Source organism: Pelodiscus sinensis, chromosome 20 (assembly GCF_049634645.1).
Source record: "Pelodiscus sinensis isolate JC-2024 chromosome 20, ASM4963464v1, whole genome shotgun sequence".
Taxonomy (NCBI): domain Eukaryota; kingdom Metazoa; phylum Chordata; order Testudines; family Trionychidae; genus Pelodiscus; species Pelodiscus sinensis.
Genome location: NC_134730.1, coordinates 25320519 through 25334243, shown reverse-complemented (window position 1 = coordinate 25334243; position 13725 = coordinate 25320519). Strand labels below are relative to the sequence as shown.

The 13725-nt window shown below is 42.9% G+C and overlaps 1 long non-coding RNA gene across 1 annotated transcript; it reads right to left on the bottom strand.

The window, feature by feature from the left end:
* Window positions 1-304: 304 nt before the first annotated feature.
* Window positions 305-13395, bottom strand: LOC112546823 (uncharacterized). Its single transcript, XR_003090541.2, has 3 exons — window positions 13211-13395; window positions 2288-2407; window positions 305-691 (listed from the first exon to the last, which is right to left on the bottom strand). It is a non-coding gene; the product is annotated as an uncharacterized LOC112546823 (long non-coding RNA).
* Window positions 13396-13725: the final 330 nt, after the last annotated feature.

Below are 13725 nucleotides of genomic sequence, written 5' to 3'. Positions count from 1 at the left end.
CCCCCTCTTTCCTGGTTCGGGCTCAACTGTGTGCTAGGTTCGGGGCCCCACTACACGGAGGCGGGGTGGGGTGAGTGTGTGTGCAAATTTTGCCTTTGCCCCTGAGCACATAACACTCTCACTACCCCTCTGATTTAAACATTTGGGCCCAAATCTCCAGCTGGTGTAAAATGGCAGAAAGCAAACTCAAGACAATAATAGCTTTATTGACACCACTTGAAACTTGCTAATTTGGACCCACCAAGAATCTGATCCATGGATGAGGGAGAAGTATTTCTCAGGGTGGTCTGGGGAAAAAAAATTACTCATATATGCAGTGGAGTTTAATTTAGCAAACAAGGTATGTCTGATCTCTGCAGAATCCCATTAAACCCGCCGGTCACCACTGGCTTCTACACAGTGAATTTAAATAAATATAATTTAGCAGGGCTTTTATTTGGACTTTCCTTTGGGAGTGATTTTTTTCTTGTGCGTAGTTTTCTCATCAGGGAACTTTTTAATTCAACATACTGCCCTAGGTTCCCTTTATTTCTTTTCTTATATTTCACACTGTAAACAGAATCACGCCCCAGCGTGGAGGAAGGGAGGGAGGTTTGGAAGAAGTGGGGGGAGGTAGGGAGGTGGTGACTCATTTTAATCTCCTTGTGTATCCAGACTGTCGGATTTGAGCAAATAAGGTGTCAGACATCACCTAATGGAGGAAATTAGAAAGTCCAGATAAGATAAGTGCAAAAGAACAGGAACTTTCTAGTCATGAAAGCCACAGCAATCTACGGATCAAATAACAACAGGAAATAAAGAACCTCAATTAAAAACAAAAATCCAGTGACCCTAAACTTTAGAGCAAAACAAGTTGCAGCCGTCAGTTTAAGCAATAGAAGGTCTGGATTGCTCAATTCCATTTGAGAGTCAGGTAGATTTTTTTACCGGGCGTCTCCATCTCAGCTTGAACCAAGCTTTTGGCTTATTGACCGTTTATTGTAGCCATTTTGTAAAAGAACGAAAGAGAAGGGAGAAAAAAAGGGTTCACTGTGCAAAGCCTACCAAAATCACAGCTGTCCGTCTGCATTGTGGCTATTGCTGAGTGCAGAAGGAAGGACCACAGGGGAAAAGCCTGTTGACTTCATGGAGAAAATATGTCCCTCTGCGATGCCAAAACCGCGCTTCTGACCACTTGTGGTCACTCGAGAGCCCATGGAACATTTTGCAAGAGCATGGGTGTTAGCGCCAGTCTAGTGGCCAAATCTAAGCCTGGCTATTGGTATTCTGCCTCCCTAAAATACTGCCTGGAGTTTCAACTGGAAAAGTTATTTCTGCTTTTCCATCTTGAGCTATTGCATTGTGTTGAATGTGAGAAGGTGCTGCATTTCAGTGGTGAATGAGTCGTCCCTATATACATAGGCCTTGATTTCCCCACTTTCAACCTGTAGTATTAGTAGTAGTAGTATAGCACCTGGTAGCCAGTCATAGATGGGCCTGTCTATCTATCTATCCATCTATCTATCCCCATACACCCCATCTATCTATCTATCTATCTATCTATCTATCTATCTATCCCTATACTCCCCATCTCTCTCTCTCTCTCTCTCTGTCGGTACGGAACATAAGGATACACTATTGGTCAGCATGACAGGCACATGTCAGCTCATTGGGGATACCTAGCTAAGGAAGCTAAGGTGAAGGGAGTTGCTCACGGTCACACAGCAGAGCAGTGGCAGAACCCCTATGTCTTCCAAATCCCAGTCCATTTTTTAATGAACTAGGCCAACTAACTCCCTTGAGGTTCCTCATAGTGCTTGACTCCATGGTACCAGACTTTAGTGGTAGTTTTAAAGAGGGTAGGAGAACTCTTGGCCATTTCATTTAGCTATCAACATTTCTTCTACCAAACGAGCCCATGAGACAAAGTAAACTTCTCAGACTAGATGGGTTCCAAGCTTACTTAGACACTGGGAACCAGCTATTACTGAGTTGCCAGATTCTAGGAGTTTGTTTTGGTTTTAGCATAGCAGAGCAAGCCCTGGTCACTCCCCATTAAGCTTCTTGCCATCATCAAATTAGCATTTTTCAATGGTGCAGAATTTGATACAACATTACTGGGTTTAGAATGATAGGGAAATAAATTTTTCTTACAGTTTCAGAAACAATAAATAGACAAAACATTGTTAAAAACAAAAGCTATCTAAATAACCAAAGGCCGCAGTCCGATACAGCCAGACAAACTTGCTCTGAGACATTGTATAATTCCTCTCCAATCTGGAAAAGTGATACAAGAAAAAATGCTCACCAGCCAAAGTTAATATTTGCACAAAAACAGTGAGTCACATAAACAGGGATTTCCTCTTCTAGCCACTTCTTACTGGCATATCATCTGAGTTGCAATCAAATTTGATGCAATAATTTTCATCTGATAGTAAAAAATAAAAACATACATTTCAGGTAAGGAGTTGTTTTTTGGCCTTGATTTACCCAACAAAATGCCTAGCCCGTGAATTGTATGGGAAAAAATAATTGTATAATGCAAGTATACTATGTTTTATTTCAGATATTCAAACTGCTACAATAGTTTGCTACAATATTTCCTTTCCTCAATCCCTCTTGTAATCTTAAAATGCGGAATACAGACAATTAAAAGTGGGATACTTGCAATTCTCAGAAATGGAGGCACCCAAAAGCACATGTCCTAGAATGAGTGAGGAAATATATTTGATTTTCTGAGGAAAACAAACCAAAAAAAAAAAAAGATTTTCAGGTTTTGTCAAAATTCCATGGAATTTTTTGTTTTTTGTTGAAAACCCGCAACCCTAGAAAAGGGAAAAAATGTTTTTTGGTGGTCAGAATACAAATAATTTTGGTTTTCATATTTTGTTTTGGTTGGCTTTCAGACAAAAATGGACACATTTTGACAAATATGGATTTTTTTGTTTGTTTGCAAAACCCTATTTTTCATCGAAGAGAAAAATATCAATAAAAACTTTCAATTACCTCTACCATTCACTTTTTAAAATCTTAGCTGTAATAAATTAATTTTAATATAATTTTGAAACGCAGTAGTTATGTAAAATATATCAAATGGAAAAACAGGAGGAAGAGCATGTTGTAGTAAACACATAATTGTGAAGCTTGACGTAATAGAATTATAGAATCACGGGACCTCAGTTGGTCATCTAGACTAGTGCCCTGCACTGAGGTGGGGATAAATATTGCCTACATCATCCTTAACAAGTGTTTGTTAAAAACAGATTAGTCAATCTCCAATGGCGGAGATTCTTTCTAGGTAATTTGTTTCAGCACTTAATTACCCTTATAGTTAAGAAATTTTTCCCAACATCTAACCAAAGTCTTCCTGGCTTCATTGCAAGTCACTTCCTGCTCTGTCCGCAGTCAATAAAGAGAACAATTTATCATCTTTCTCTTTATAACAACTTTCTGTATATTTAATGAAAAAAAGTGTGTTTGTTTAATCTGAAGGTTAAGATTATTGTGGACAATACGATAATATTTGTCTCCTTGTAGGTCATCCTTTCTAGGCCTTTAACCATTTTCATTGCTTTGAAGTAGGAATAAGAGATCCTCCGGAAAAGGGCTTTATTCCGGAGGATCGGGCCAGTCTAGACGCTTTTTTCCGGCTTTTCTACAAGCCGTAAAAAAGCAGCGGACATCTTTATTTAAATCCCGCGGGGGATATTTAAATCCCCCGCGGATTTCCCTATTACGAAGTTGAAAATTAGCATGCCCCTTTCGGAAAAGGGGCCAGTGTAGACGTAGCCTAAGTGTTTTGCTCTATAAGCATAGAAGTGTTTGCTGTGAAACTGGAAACCCCCACAATCAGCTGACAAGCATTATTGAGTGTGAAATGCTACTTTACCCAAGAGGTGTCATATCCTTCCCAACAAAAGAAGGCCTATGGAAACCCAGAGGCAAAAGTGCACGTGCCAAATTACTTTGTATCCCACCTCATCAAATGAAGTGGAGTAGAAGTTACAGAAGCAGGAGTGTATATAAGGAAAAAGTTACTTGTGTTAATGAAGCTAATCAAGTCAGGGTGGAAGTAAGTTATTCACAGTGTTTGGCCTGGAGATGTGACTATTCAGAGAGGGGAAATTGCCTTTGTAATGCGTTAACCAGTTCAGATCCTTATTCAGTCCTAAATTCATAGAATTACAGAATCATAGACCACTAGAACTGGAACGGACCTCGAGAGGTCATCGAGTCCAGTCCCTTGCCCTAACAGCAGGACCAAGCACTGTGTAGTTTGATAGTGTTGAATTTGCAAATGAATTCCAGTTCAGCTGTCTTCCTTTGTAACCATTTAAAAAAAAATTCTGTTGTAGAAGGATGGCTACGTTCAAATCCACTGAATGTCCAGGGAGGTTAAGTGTTCCCCTACAGGTTTTTGGTGTGTTACCAGTCTTGAGTTCTGATTTGTGTCCATTTATCCTTTGGTGTAGAGACTGTCCAGTATGGCCAATATACATAACAGAGGGACACTGCTGGCACTTGATGGCATATATCTTGTCATGGATGTGCCGGTGGATGAGCCCCTATGGAGTGGCTTATGTGGTTGCGTCTTGCGATGGTGTCGCTTGTACAGATATGTGGACAGAGTTAGCAATGGAGTTTGTTGTAGGGAAAGGTTCATGGGTAAGTTTATCTGTGATTTTTTATGTCGCTGCTGGTAAGTAAGGTTGGGGAGCTGTCTGTAGGTGAGGACTGGCCGGTTTCCCAAGAGATTTTAGCTGGGGGGCTGTGGGTGATAACCAGTGGTTTCTATTATTTACCCTTTTGGGCCTGTCCTGAAGCTGGTGATTTCTGGATACCTCTTTAGGCTGCCAGGCAACACTCAAACACCACATTCTACAGGCCACACTCCTGTGATCCCACTGAGGAATACCACAAGAAATGAGAGTGTCTGCTCAAGAAACTTCCTGCAGTAGAATGGGACCAAATCTACACAGACACACCCCTAGAGTCCTGACCAGGAGTATTCTATCTGCTACCTGCGATCCATAAACCTGGAAATCCCGGATGCCCCCTCATCGCGGGCATTGGGACCCTAGCAGCAGGGTTATCCAGCTATGTGGACTCTCTCCTCAGACTCTATGCTACCAGCACTCTTAGGATACATCTACACAGCCACGTTATTTTGAAATAACTAGTGTTATTTCGAAATAATTTAGTCCGCATCTACACAACAGGCAGTTATTTCGAAATAATGTCAAAATACGGTCAAGCTGGAGGACTTCTTACTCCAACTCCTGTAACCCTCATTGTATGAGGAGTAAGGGAAGTCAGAGGAAGAGTGCTCTATTTCGAAATAAGGGCTATGTAGACATTCCCAATTTTGAAATAAGCTACGCAATTGACATAGCTTAATTTGTATAGCTTATTTTGAGTTAAGCCCTGCTGAGTAGATGCACCCTCAGCTATTTTTGAGACACCACTGACTTTCTTCGAAAACTACTGTGCATCTGTAAACTTCCTGAAAACAACATCATGGATGTAGAAGCGTTCTACACCAATATTCCACACGAGGATGGACTACAAGCTGTCAGGAATAGTATCCCCAATGAGGCCACACCTGGGGCATGCAGATTAGGCAGGTCGACATTGCAAACGAGGCAGGGATTTAAATATTCTGAGCCTAATTTGCATAAAAATGGCCGCCGCATTTTGCCGACTCAGCACTTTGTCGGCAAAAAGCGGCAGTCTAGAGGGGGATCTACCAAGAAAGAAAGCCTTTTTTGACAGATCCTTGCAGGAGGCATAAGGGATCTGTTGAAAAATGCTTTCTTTCTTGACAGATCCCCCACTAGACTGCTGCTTTTTGCAGACAAAGTGCTGAGTCGGCAAAATGCAGCGGTCATTTTTATGCAAATTAGGCACGGGATATTTAAATCCCTGCCTCGTTTGCAATGTCGACTTTCCTAATCTACATCCCTCTGCCGACACAGGGATGCAGTCTAGACATACCCCTGGTTTCAGAGCTCTGTGACTCTGTCCTCACCCACAGCTACATCCAATTTGGGGGCAATTTATCCCTTTATGTGAGCAGCACTGCTTTGGGTACTCGCATGGCCCCATAATATGTCAACACTTTTATGGCTGGCTGAGAACAATGTTTCCTCAGCTCCCGCACTCCTCCTTTCCTTATGCCACACTAATGACATCTTCAAGATATTGACCCATGGGAAAGAAGTTGATAGTACTGAATGTGCAAAGGCATTCCAGTGCAGATATCTCCCTTTGTAATTGGTTTTTAAAAGTATTTTGTAGAAGGATGGTGACTTTCAAATCCATTACTGAGTGTCCAGGGAGGTTACAGGGTTCTCTTTGAAAAAATCTCAGCTTTGATTAATCATAGCTCATGTTCTAGGGTGAGTTAATCAAAGCAGAGGTAAAGAAGAAACCAGCCTAATGCCCAGAATTCCACATCTGGAGAGATGCATCCTATTTAGGAGTGGGGCTTGCCTTCCTTTGAAGCAAGAGGCCTAGTTCTCCTCCAGTGGCAGGGTGCAAATAGAATGGCATTGTGGTTGGGTAATTGCAAAGCATCTGTTCCAATGGGCTGATTACTTATCTGTCCCACATCAAGCCCTCGGAAGCTTCTCAGGTCCACCCATTCCTCCTATGGCATAAAGGGCAAAAAGGCTAAGAATCTGGAGCAAGGCCATTTACATACATGATCAATATGCAAATAAAATAGTTCTTCGCAGTAGATCCCATGTCAAATGAAGACACCAGAGCTGTACAGGATGTTAATTACAAGTCTGCTTTGCTGAAATGAAAGTTAAACAAGATTCATGCCAGTTTTGCCTCCAGCGATCTTGGAAGATGTGCTCCGCAAGGCTTCATTCATTTCTCACTGGGTGGAAGTAGAGCCTCCGTGGGAAGGCGCTGGACAGGAATCTGTCTGCTTTGACACATCTCAGAATTACTGAGCAGCTGCCATGCCAACCAGTAGTACCGTGCCGTCCAGAAACAACACAGAGCAGTCAGTCAGGAGGACTGCACGACGCCACGAGAGGCTGAGTCGGAAAATCTGATGGGTGCTGAGGTGATGGATGAGTGAAGATGATGAGCAAAAGAAAAAAAAGGCCATGGGGACTGGGTAATAGCAACGGGGATATTTGTTTTTGTCTCTCTCCTCTGTCGGTTTCAGAAGAGAGTCGGGTTTGTACAAGCGATGAATGTCCCAGGGGATTCCTCCTCCCTGTTCCCTCACGAATCTCAGAACTGTCAAAGGCGGCTTGAAAGTCAATCAAGCATTTCACATCCTAGCCTGCCATCCAGCCATTTGACAGGCCTTGCTGTGAGGCCAAAGCTGGCCTGGGCATGTGAAAATGTCCAGGATTCAAGTGGGAACATTGCAGCCAAACTATGGGATTAACTGTGAGGAGAGCACAAAAATGAAACAATCGATTCCAGATAGGACCACTGGCCCATCAGTTCTGGTGTCCTTCTTCTAAACTCTTGTCAATGTTCCTTCCTTCACCAGAATTCAATGCTGCCCATTCAAGAATGGGAAGGGAAGGGAAAGTTCATTCTTCTGTCACTTTATGATCCAAATGAAATGTGATTTATTGTTGAAAGATAATAATGTGTCATATTTACTGCTATATGTTTGGCTTTAAGGAATTGCCCCCAATTTTACGCCTATCAAAGGTGCAAAATTTAGCTTCGGAATTTGGGAGCCATTTCTGAAAATGAGGTTCTACATGTGCACGTTGGAAATTTAATGAATCTAAACAAACTACTGCCAGTTGGCCTGCTATATGGTGATAGGCAAGTCGATTCACTTCTCCTTCCCTCTGTTTTCACTCCCACCTTTGTCTGTTTTCTCTGGGAGTTAGGCGCTTAACTGAGTTATATGTTTTTGTAAATCTCACTGGATTCCTATCTGCATCTTTAAGTACCTAAATACCTTTGTAAATCTTGCCTCATGTGTTTGTACAGTGATAGGAACAACAGGGTATGGAATGTTTTTGGAGCTACTCGATCAGGGCTACTCAACACGTGGCCCATAGGCCACATGTGGCCCATGGCCTGTTTGTTTGTAGCCTGCGGGTGGAAGCAAAAACAAAAAGGTAGTCCATATAATGGTCTTCTGTTGATATGGGTTTTAGTAGTTGAATTCCTGGACTGTCATTGCACATTAAAAGTGCTGTCATACCGGTGGAAATTGGGTGAATATTGCATTTTATTAATATCAGCAGAAATGACTTAAATAGGGCCTGTGTGTTGAGTAGTCTTGCCTTAATCTTTGTATTCATGCCTGTCAGTGTGAAATAAGCTATTAGCATATATTTGCATATATATTTGCATGTATATGCAACCACACTTAGGTTGTGGCCCTCAGCATGTGCTGTGAGTATCATTGTGGCCCCTGGGGCTTCCAAAGTTGACTAGCCCTGTTCTAGATGTTATTATAATGCATATAAGAATAATCAGTTTTTCCCTCCCTTTTGTTTATCTATATCACACTTTGCACCATAGGATTATCCTTGTGAAGGAGACATAAAGGGTAACAATAACACATTCTACAAATCCACTGGAAGCAAGAGGAAAACCAAGGACAGGGTAGGCCTGTTACTCAGTGAAGAGGGAAAACAATAAGGGTACGTCTACACTGCACCCTTATCTCGAAATAAGCTACGCAATTTGCGCTACGCAAATTGTGTAGCTTATTTTGAGGTAATTTCAAAATAGCTTATTTCAAAATTTGGTGCTGTGTAAAGTGCTAATCCTAAGTGTCCCTTAACCCTCGTCGAACAAGGTTTACAGGAACTTTGGAATAGTGAGCCAGTTATATTTTGAAATAACGGACACTCTCAAAAGACACAGAATAGCTATTTCAGGATACTTCCGGTATCCCAAAATAGCTCTGCAGTGTAGACATAGCCTAACAGAAAATGTGGACGTGGCAGAGGTGCTTAATGACTTCTTTGTTTTGGTTTCCACCAAGAAGGTTTGCAGTGACTGGACACCTAACATAGGAAATCCGAGTGAGAATGGGGTAGTTTCAGAGGCTAAAATAAGGAAAAAACAGGTTAAAAATTACCTAGATAACTTAGATGTCTTCAGTTCACTAGAGCGTGATGAAATGCATTCTATAATACTCAAGCAACTGACTGAGAAGATATCAGAACCATTAGCTATTATCTTTGAAAAAGTCATGGAATACGAGAGAGTTTCCAGAAGACTGGAAAAGGGCAACTATAGCACTCATCTATTAAAAAAAAGAGAGAAATAAGGACAATCATACTAATCTTTTTAACCGCTGTGCCAGAAAAGATAATGGAGCAAATAATCAATTTGCAAATGTCTAGAAGATCATAAGTGGAGCCATGTGCGGATACAAAATTGGTATCGGTATCTGCATCTGCATCTACACATGCAAAAGCAAATGTGGATACCCACAGATACAAACCAGAAATCTACAAATGTGCAGGGTTCTAGATACAAAGTTTGTATTCACATCCACATCCGTATCTGTAAATATGCACTGCGGATATCTGCAGCCACATCTACAAATGCAGATATCCATAGATATAAAGCGGATATACACAAGTTTGCAGGGCTCTAATAATAAGGTGATAAGTAACACTCAGCATGGATTTGAAAAAAACAACAACAAATCATGATGAACCAACCTGATAGCTTTCTTTGACAGGATAACAAGGCTTGTGGATAAGGGGGAAGTGGTAAATATTTTATATTTAGATTTTAGTAAGGTATTTGGTACAGTCTCACATGAACTTTTCATTAATAAACTAGCAAAATACAACCTAGATGAAGCTACTATAATGTGGGTGCATAATTGGATGGATAAGTATTACGAGAGAGTAGTTATCAGTGGTTCACAGTCATGCTGGGAGGACATATTGAGGGGGTTCTGAAGGGTTCAGTTTTGGGCCTAGTTCTGTTCAATATCTTCTTCGATGATTTAGAAAACGGCATAGAGAGAATGCTGATAAAGTTCATGGACAACAGCAAGCTGGTAGTGCTTTAGAGGGTAGGATTAGAGCTAGTTCGAACTAGGGAGGCTAATGAGGACGACCGAAATTGCTAATGAAGCGCGGGATTTAAATATCCCATGCTTGATTAGCATATTCCCGTCCGGTCAGCATTTTGGAAACTGACTAGCCCAAAGTAACTGCTCGCGTCTACACATGGCAGAGAAGCAGGATTCTGAGATAAACCCCTTAGTTTAAATTAACTGTTACTCCTCGTGCAATGAGGTTTAACAGTTAATTCGAACTAAAGGGTTTATCTCGGAATCCCGCTTCTCTGCCACGTGTAGACGCGGGCAGTTACTTCAGGCTAGTCAGTTTCCAAAATGGCGACCAGACGGGAATATGCTAATCAAGTGCAGGATATTTAAATCCCAGGCTTAATTAGCAATTTTGGTCGCCCTCATTAGCCTGCCTAGTTCGAACTAGATGTAGGCTAGTGTAGATGTTCCCTAAATGCTTAAGGACAAACCAAGACCAGGGTCCCATTGTGCTAGGCACTGTACAAACCAGAATAATAGATAACCCCTGCCCTAAAACTTTACTATCTTTTTTTTGTATCCCCCTGTTCCTTTCTCTCTCTCCCATTCTCCCTCTCTTTACTTCCCCATCCCTTTTCCCCATTTTCTCTTTTGTCTTCCTCTCCTTTCCCTCTCATACTTTGGCCTGCTAATATATATTCCCCTGTCTTCTCTTCGTCTTTCTCCATTCACAGCAATGATGACAAGGGAAGCAGGAGAGAAAGTGAAAAAGAAATGGGCACCCCATTATTTTAGAGCAAGCATCTGGAATACAGGTTGAATCTCTCTAGTCTGGCATCCTCAGAACCTGACCAGAGCTGAACCAGAGAATTTGCCAGACTGTGGGAGATCAATATTGCCTAGCAGCATTGCCAACACTTCTACTGCTTACTGGGCTCGTAGAGCGCATTTTGGGGTAAATTAGAGCTAAATAATAGCACAGAACGCTGAGATCCAGGTCTGGTGGCTGTAAACAAACTTTATGGGACCACGAGAAACTTGGCCACACCCATGATAAGTGGACATCTGCCTAACTAACACCATGCTGGACCACGGATGTTGCCAGACCAGAGTGTCAGACTAGAGAGGTTCAACCTCTACCAGTAACTCCATCAAAGTCTACTATAATTGGCTGTATTTTGTATCATTACTAAAGTTTTACCTAAGAGATGCTTGGCGATTGTTGGGCTGTTTTAGGCCCCACTCCTTAGAAGAGTGGAATTGCCTTTATTAGGCAATGCAGCTACTGACAGGAGAAAGAGACAGTGTTTGAACGATGAGTTTGACCAATGGGGGCCTTCAGTTGATAGAGATGTCAAAACACCATGGGTATGCCTAGACTACATGCCTCTGGCGACAGAGGCATGTCAATTAGACTACCTGAAATAGTCAGTGAAGCTGGGATTTAAATATCCCCGGCTTCATTAAAATAAAAATGGCCGCCATGCTGTGCCGGCTCAGCTGATTGTCGGCACAGTGCACAAGTCAAGACATGGATTGGTCGACAGGGGAAGCCTTTGTCGATCGCTCCTGTAAACCTCGTTCCACGAGGCATAAGGAGCGGTCGACAAAGGCTTCACTTGTCGACCGATCCGCGTCTTGTCTGCCGCGCTGATCTGATGATCAGCTGAGCCGGCAGAGCGTGACGGCCATTTTTATTTTAATGAAGCCGGGGATATTTAAATCCCCGCTTCACTGACTATTTCAGGTAGTCTAATTGACATGACTCTGGCGACAGAGTCATGTAGTTTAGACATACCCCATATGTGGAGGAGACGGTAAATGTCCAAGACAAGCTTTGCAGACAACCTTCCAAAGTGCTCTATGACAACCCTATGTTAAGGGAAGCATAACTCTTTCCCTTCCATATCAGTTGAGAACGTCTCTCACACCCAGCCACCAACACCCACCCACTTCTGCACACTTCCAAGGAACAGACATTTAAAATCAGGACACCTTCTGGCTGAGTTAAAAAAAAATCTCTATGGCAAAGTTTGATTCCAGTTGGGCAACATTGACTTTCATAAATAAGACGTTATGAAGGGAGGGTGGTCAGCTTGTTTGGAAGAAAAACATGGAATGGGTGCGACATAGCTTTCCTGGCTTTTTAACAGCTAGCAACGGCTTGATATTCTTGGCTCAGGCCTATTATTATTATTATTGTTATTTTTTCCTTTTAAAAAATATGAGACGGTAGGCTTCCTCCCAAGACACACTCAGGTGGGGCTGTTTCTAACTCCTGACTTTCCCTTGGGGCACCTCAGAAAGATATTAAAAAAGACGCCTCTCCCATGATACACTCCGCAAAACTCAGAGTGCTCTTCTGCATCTTGCTCCCTCCCTTCCGTGGCATGGGAAGATTTTTACAAGTGGAGGGGTGGAGCCCCTTTTCCTCTGTCCACCTCCACCCTCAGTGGAGGCTGGGAGCAAAGCCCTAGCACACAGAGTCCCCTGAATGTGGGACCAGCAGCTGGGAGCCTGGGTGCTAGGCAGCCTCTCCCCCCCACACACACCCCTAGTTCTTGTGCCTATGCCTCCTTCCTATCCCACTGATGGTTACATACCCCTCATCACAACTTCCTTGAGTTGTCCATTGGAATGGCTGTAATATGCACCCTTGGAACCTGACTGGTACCGAACCAGAGAATTTGTCAGGCCATGGGAGGTCAATATTGTCTAGCAGCATTGCTAACCTTTCCACTGCTTATTGGGCTGTTTGAAGGCATTTAGGGGTAAATTAGGGCTACATAACCGCACAGAACACTGACAGCCAGGACTGGTGACTGTAGACAAACTTTATGGGACCGTGGGAAACTTGTCCACACCCTTGGGTGGAAAGGGGCAGAGCCTGAGGTGAAAAGGGGCAGTTCCCTGTAGGCGCTGTGCGCCCCTGGCAGGGGAAAGAGACTTCAGTCGGGACTTGGGGGCGGGGCAGTGCGTGACGTCACTCCCTGTTCAAAAGGGCTGGTGGCTCCCTTTAGGCAGCGCTCCGCCCTGCCAAGGGAGGGGAGCTGGTGGGAGCTGCCAGCTGCTTTGAACAGTGAATGACTTTGTGCACACCCCCGCCCCAGGTCCTGATCGGCCTGGGGGCAGAGGAGCGGCAGGGCAGGCTGCAGTCTGGATCAAATGGTGGGTCGGATCCAGCCTACGAGTCGTATCTATTACAGAAAGTCTTACCTGTTCCTTGCCTGAGGACAATTCATCTCTTTCCCTTATCAGTTCATGGTAGCACTTCCTTCTTCTGTGCTCTGGCTTTTATGGAGTCCTCTCCTGGCTATATAATGATCTGGATACACAGGGCAATCTTTTGGGTATATCCTTTGCCTCCTTCCAGGTGGTCTGGGGTGGGGGAAGACAGCAGAAATCAGCCACCAGTGTCCTTAGCCTGTCATGAATGGAATGAAGGAAACTCAACTGAAAATGCAACAGTCTTAAAGGGAAAGTTCCAGATTTTGGGCAGGGCATCACTCAGGAACCAGAATGTGCTAAGGAATTGATTTTTAGGATCCCTATATAGATACTACTACTACTACTAATAATAATAAATAAATAAATAATACCTAGCCCTTATATGCTCCTTTTTAAACTGTAGATCTCAAAGTGTTTTGAAAAGCTGGTCAGAACCAATGTCTCCATTGTACAGGTGGGGAAACTGAGGCACAGAGCAGGGAAGCAATTTTGTTCAAAGTCAC